Genomic DNA, 6,597 nt, shown 5'->3' on the forward strand with positions numbered 1-6,597 from the left:
TAACATCCCTTGAATGGCAAGCTCTTAAATTGCTTGAAAAGAAATATGAAGAAGAAGCAGTATTTTCTAATTCCCCATGCACTAATCATAACTCACCAACAGTGGTTTCCCACACAAAGCAATTTTCAATGCAGTTGCATTGGATAATGTTGCAGTGACACCTTTCAGCTATTCTGATGCTCACAAATAATATTTCAACCTTTTAAAGCTATATACTTCCTGTAAGAAGCAACATTAAGTAGACAAGGAAGTAAACAGCTTAATATGAAAAACTATTTTATTGGGACTGGTCTTTAAAAAGAATACACAAAAATTACATTGTATATGTTTGAAATTTATTCTATTCAAATTAAACATTACCATAAAAGTCATCCTCTTGCAAAGAAAGTGATTCACCGTGGAAACAATTTGAAACTCATTTTACAAAGTTTGCATAAGAATTACCACCCAGGGCAAGAAATCCACTCGTTCCCACACAATGTGATAAACATAGAGGACAAAATCAAAGCAATTACAAAAAATGGTCTTTCTTTGATCCAGAGAACACAAGCTGATAGGAATATGCAGATATGTAGTAGATATTGTTGAAATAAAAATACAGGATTTAAAGTGTCACATAGACAATGGACAGTTTTGTGACAAGTATAAACACATTTTATCAATAAGAAAAAGAAATTGCAACAGGATAATCTTAGTAACTATGAAGAAAATAAATACTGCATCTATTTCATACTCTAATTTCAGAGATGAGGAAAAAAAATTTCCTTACCTCAAACACAGCTTGAAGAGAGACATTAACAATATGCCGACATCCTTTCTTAGTCCCTTGATAGCAATCTAAGAAGAAATACAAAATAGCAAATAACTATCTTCCCTGCAGAAAGCATGTGCCCAGGAAATATACGTTTCCCAGTAAAATGTGCAGAAAATAAGTAAAAAAGAAGTAAAAGTAAAGTAATAAGTAAAAAGTAAAAAAGAAATAAAAAACTTAAAACTCAAAAAGACAATCCTTGCAAAATAAAAAGACAATAACTTTATATTTTAAATTCACGGTATGATTTACTGCATTTTAAGGGAGTAGAGATATTCAGGAATTAGATAATATAGGTTTAACTGTTATCTTACCTCAATTCTCACTAAAATATTAATTTAGTATATTTGTCTACAAAAGGAAGATTGTAAATTTATCCACACAGAACTCGGACACTGCAGATGTAAAAAGATTCCTATTCCAGTAGTAGGCACACATGGGCTCACACGATATAACCTTATTAACTTGGTTTTTCCTCCCGAACTACAGTGCTTACTAAAGCAACACTCAAATGTTAAATGCTTTGGTCAAGAGTTCAGTCACTGACTTGCAATGAAAGCCCTATGTTTAGCTCCAATATTTTCTAACAGCAAACAAGGAAAAAAAACGGTTTCACGGAATGAACTGTTAAAAAAGAAAATCCTCACATAAGCTTTCCCCGAGGGGGAAGAAATATCCACAAGGTTTAAATTGGCCAGGCGGATTTAAGAGGAAGCAAAAAAAAAAAAAAAAAAAAAAAAAAAAACAAACCAAAAACCAAAAAAGGCAGCTCTTTCTGTTGCGTCAAAGAACCCACTGTGCAATAGGAACAGTGAACAGAGTTCTTAAACTGGCAAGCTTTTGCTGAAGGCAGCTTTTCAATATGCTTTCAGCATCGTCTCCCAGGGCTGGCTGGAGACAGTCCCACTCCTCTTATGTGGCTCTGCTCCTTCAAGGGGCAATCGCTCTTAAGGACAGTTTCTATAAATATACTGCTCTCCTGGCTTGACTGCACATGATGAGGGCAATTGCACACATATACTACCTGCATTCAGGGAGCAGACCTGCACACGTGGGGAAAATGCAGGCACATTCAAACTAGCCATCATTACCTTGGCTTAAGAGCAGGATGCTATTGATGACTGACTGCTTGCTGAAACTTCCTTCCCCACTTAGACCATTCAGTGTGCAGTTGGAAAGCAATCCTGAAAGGCACAGTACTTAAAGAGGAAGCCTCTCATGTAATTCCATTGGGACGTTGTAGCCCCAGCAGTGCTCTCTGATTAAAGGAAATCATGCTGCTGCCTAGCTTTGTGTGTATTGCAGAGAGCTCAGCTAGCCACCAGAGACTGCAGCTACGTGGGACGAGTGAACCATCCCTCCTGGGAATGATGGCTTCCTCACTGAGGACATCTTTAGAGGCTGAACCTATGTATATATGGTGAAAAGAGTAAGGACACCAAGCAACCTGGTTAAACATTAGCAATATCATATTCATGACCACATACAGGAGACTGTCACACAGATCTCTGCAGGTGAGGACACCCCTGCATCCTTTTTATAAGCCATGGAGACCTAAGCAAAGGGTTTCAAAGCACAGTTCAGCCTACCTCAACCTGCATCTGGTCCACTGAACTGCCTTCTGGGCTTCACTGCCTACAAAGGGAACCCACGATGGCTTTCCCAAAAAGAGGTTGTAGACAGCAATTTTAGAGATAAGTGTCATTCCAAACGACAAGTTGATGAAGGCCTGCAACATGTGTGCAGAAAGAACTGCAAGGAAGAATGGCATTGGTAAGGGACAGGAATAGAAAAGGGAAAATACAAACTGTGAAATGCACTTTTCAACATTACTGTAGAATTAAAAGTGGGGACAAACATATGCAGCTAGTTAATTTAGAATTTCTCTTCTATTTATATGTCTTTCAGAGTTGCCACAGGGACATAATGAGCCGGAATATGTGGGAAGGCAGCAGAAGGAAACGGAATATATGCAGTAGTTAAATTGTCTCTATTTGTGTTCTCTCTTTACTTAGTGAACTTCTATATGGAAAAATTACAGGTTTAATAGCTTCTCTTGAAATCCTTCCAGGTGAAAATGAATTTCTCTCCTAAAACATGTTTTCATAAATGACAGACTAAGTTTCTGCAAAAAATACCTTCAACTTAGAAGTGAAATACAGCATTTGCTAAGCTTTTAGCCCTGTAAATTTAATGCAAGGTCCTATTTGTGTACCAAGCAGTGTGTTTCTTTACTGTGTTCTCACACCAGACAACTCACTGTGTCCAAAGCACCCACTTTAGTGTCACTGGAGTCACATGGGTGTAGATTTGGCCATACGAGAGTAGAGTGATTAATAATTCTGTCTGTGCTGTGTGGAAGATAATTACAATCTGGTTCAGTTTCCCAGATCTAAAAGCTAGGCAGGTATTTTAACACATTCATAATAATAATACCTGCTCATAAGATTGCCTAAATGTTTCCCCCCTATAAATCCAGACTCTTTTTCCCCCTATAAATCCAGACTCTCCACCAATCATCACTGTCAAGCTGCAGGCTGAAGAAAACTGGTAATATTTGCTCTTTTCTTGAAATAGAGTTTTTTTTTTAATCTTAGTATAAGAAAAGTAGATTGATTTGCCAGGTGGCTGGACCGCCACCATGATGTCCTGGTGTCCCTTTCAACCTCAACTATTTTGATTCTGTGAATATGAAGTCAATTTTAAAAGCTGCCTTAGGCTATTACAGAAATTAAGTAGACTGAGGCCAACTTCAGCGTTTTGAAGCCATAATTTAGATTCAACTGTCAACTGCAGTTTCAGAGTCAAAGATCTCCATTCTGTCATTTTGGGAGAAGCTACCAGATCTGCTGAAACATGAAATATAAGCATTTATAATGATATTGACATCTGTGAGATCATTAATGGAAATCACTTTATGGAGACAGTTGTATTGGTTCCCACACATCCCTTGCTGTTCCACTCTTGGATTTCCAATCTCCTTTTATTTTTTCCTTCTTATCTATCGCTCAGCCATCTGTGGAGACCAAATGGCCTAGTCCAGCCAGTGAGCCAGCCTTAGCCAAGGTCCCCTCTAGACCGTGGAGATCCTCACCCTAAGTTCAAGAGACATTGTTTCAAGTTATGGAAAGTTACAGTTACAGTTCATTTGCAAAGTATCATGGGGGTTATTATGTTAATATGGGGTACATGTATGTCTGTTGTTGGTTAGAATGTTTCTAGAATGTTTTTTAGTAGTCTATATAAGTTGTAGTCCTCCATTGTTCAGGGTCTTCCTGTGCCTACATTCGGGAGCGTGTTGTTTCCATCACGTGTAATAAAGGATCCTCAGATTCCACCGAAGACCTGTTGCCTGTTCTTAATTTCCACAGCTAACCAGCTGCATTACCGTCTGCAGTGGGCAGGGCAGCACGACAGTCAGCCAATCTCAATTTAGTGTCTTCCAGCTGCAAGGGACAAAGAAGGCACTGAGAATTCTCAGGGACTGAAAGCCCAGAAAACTCACGTTAGCTGCAGAAATTCCTCTGCAAAAAGCAAAGGACACAGAATTGATAAAATATCTACAAAATAACAAAACCTTTTGCATGATCCCTAGATTTTCTGTGTAGACTTCACCACACTGCTAGCCCAACACAGACTGTCTCCTCCAAGGCCTCACTCAGAAGATGTTAAAATGTTCCCTTTCAAATCTTTTCAGTATTATGCAAAGCTCTAGCTTCATTTTTACCCATGCCAGACATCAACTCCTGCTCCCCAGGCCTAAGGAGTGGCTATCAGTTCAAGCCCACACCATTTAGCACAGCAGTTATCCCAACTTTTGCACTGCCACATTGTAGACTGCTTTATCCCATACCTGAAACCCAACCTACGTGTCCTTAGGGCTTGTTAATACACCAATCCTGTGTAAGTAACAGCAGCCTATGGCACCAAGCCAGGAAATCCAACATAGAATGGATGCTATCTGCTGGAATTATACTGATCCAGAAATGTAGAAGGTGGAGAATGACCTTCAAAGCCCTTTGCCACTGCCAAGTGCCAGCCTAAAACTTTCCACTCTCCTGGCTCGTGAAGACTTGCTTTTGTGGCGCAGAAGGAATTCTAAGCACTACCATCAAAGCGTACAATATGGCCTTTGCACAGATCATGTGTCTGTCCCTGTGCTGCATCAGCTAAACTGCCTGAATCCATGGCAAGCATTATCTCTGTTACTCACAGGCCTTCCTGAAGAAATGGAATGATCTTCCCAGGGAAAAATCATCCTTCACCACTGGTGAAGTGCTGCCTCTTTCCTGCTATAGAAGGTCATGAAGCCTCTTCCTGAAAAACAAGGCTCATGTAGGCATTTCAGCTGAGTCCTGTATTCCTGCAGGAAGGAGGCTGTGTGCACTTCCACTTATCTGGATAAAATGCTGAGATTCAGCTTGTCTTGCACTGTGGAAATCAAAACAGCACAATGTGGGCAAGAACTCAGGAATGCTACTTTAATTGGACAGGAAGCTTCAGACCCTGACAAGCATGGCGCAACCCCAACACCACCTACACACTTGGCTCCTGGAATGGGACATGAGCACGCAGTGCCATTGGCACATCGGTAGTTCAAGTTTAGTACAGCAGTGGCTCTAAACTGTCAGCCTGGCTAAAAACTGTAGTTTACATTCCAAGTACCTTCAAATAATAGTACTATGTCACCTGTTGCAGACACAGTGCACATATTCTGAAGAACCACACTGCTCCTCTTCCTCTCATCCACAAATGAAACATCAGTGGTATTTCCTGCTTGCTCAGTGGAATCACTTGCCCCAATCCCCTGCAAGTCTGATCCTGCTGCCTGTCTTGTATCTATGTGAGGATCACAGAGAAAACAAGTCCTCTTAAGTCCAGGGGTTGAGCAGTCTTAATGTAAGTATTTTCTTAGGTTTAAACTCTTCCAAGCCTCAACCACTTTTGTTTATGTCCCCTTGAGATTTCTTCTCTTCTGTCAAGTTATGCTGTTTGTATCATACAGAAGTGGACTCTCAACTTTGCCTCGCCTGGAAGGGTTGAGTGGACTGGCAAACACAATGGAGCATTATGAATGCGGAGGCAAGGATTCAACAAATCTCCGCAGAGGCAGCAGTACTTCATTTGAAGAAAAAAAACCACCCGGATTATTTACAGCTTTTTAAAAATAAATAAATAAATAAAAATCCAGTGTCCAGAGGACACACAAGGAAATGCACAAGGATGTGCAAACATCCTGAGGAAACACACAGAGGATGCACAAGGAAAAAAAAAAAAGATAAAAGGGTGTTTATAATTTATTGGAAGTATTCCTCCTTGCCTAGTGGATTAAATACAGCAACATCTTGCTTTCAGGATACCTTGTGAAACTGGTTCAAAAACTGCCGTCTCCCTGCCTAGCTAATGTCTTAGGGGTGATTCTGCACTGGCAATTTTTCAGGGCACTCATCACACGTCCATTAATTTTCAGAAGTAACTTTTGGTAATCCCCTGCCATCCATTTCACTCCTGCAGTATCTTGATTCTGTCATATGGGGAACCCCAACCAGCCCATCAGCTGTTGCTGGGCAGTTTCTGAAGAGATGGAATACATAATTTTATTACCATACTCAGTCCCATAATGCAAAACTATAAATTATTATTATTCTTCAATCAAATTTGGCTGTGTACATTTGCACAGGCACATGGGGAAGAGCTCTGGGTGGACCTACACACCACCCAGTGATGAACATTGCTGCACTTGCAGGGGATTGCAGGCCATTTTTAGGGAACTGTGCCATTTGCAG

General features: G+C 40.2%; 1 protein-coding gene across 33 annotated transcripts in view; it reads right to left on the bottom strand.

Annotated features, from left to right (window-relative positions):
* The window catches only part of CSGALNACT1 (chondroitin sulfate N-acetylgalactosaminyltransferase 1), a 63,528-nt gene extending 61,987 nt beyond the window's left edge, over positions 1–1,541 (bottom strand). For 26 of the 33 annotated variants that reach the window (XR_015803264.1, XR_015803260.1, XR_015803253.1 and 23 more), the window contains exons 1-2: positions 1,126–1,493; positions 770–837 (exon numbers count right to left, since the gene is read on the bottom strand). The gene's annotated coding sequence lies outside the window, so the exon portion shown is untranslated. Of the gene's footprint in view, positions 1–769; positions 838–1,125 lie in introns of all 33 variants that reach the window. The other 7 variants (XR_015803258.1, XR_015803259.1, XM_088163809.1 and 4 more) reach the window with 5 other exon arrangements.
* Between the last annotated feature and the right edge of the window lie 5,056 nt (positions 1,542–6,597).

This window comes from Sturnus vulgaris, chromosome 4 (genome assembly GCF_052056855.1).
Source record: "Sturnus vulgaris isolate bStuVul1 chromosome 4, bStuVul1.hap1, whole genome shotgun sequence".
In the NCBI taxonomy this organism is placed as follows: Eukaryota; Metazoa; Chordata; class Aves; order Passeriformes; family Sturnidae; genus Sturnus; species Sturnus vulgaris.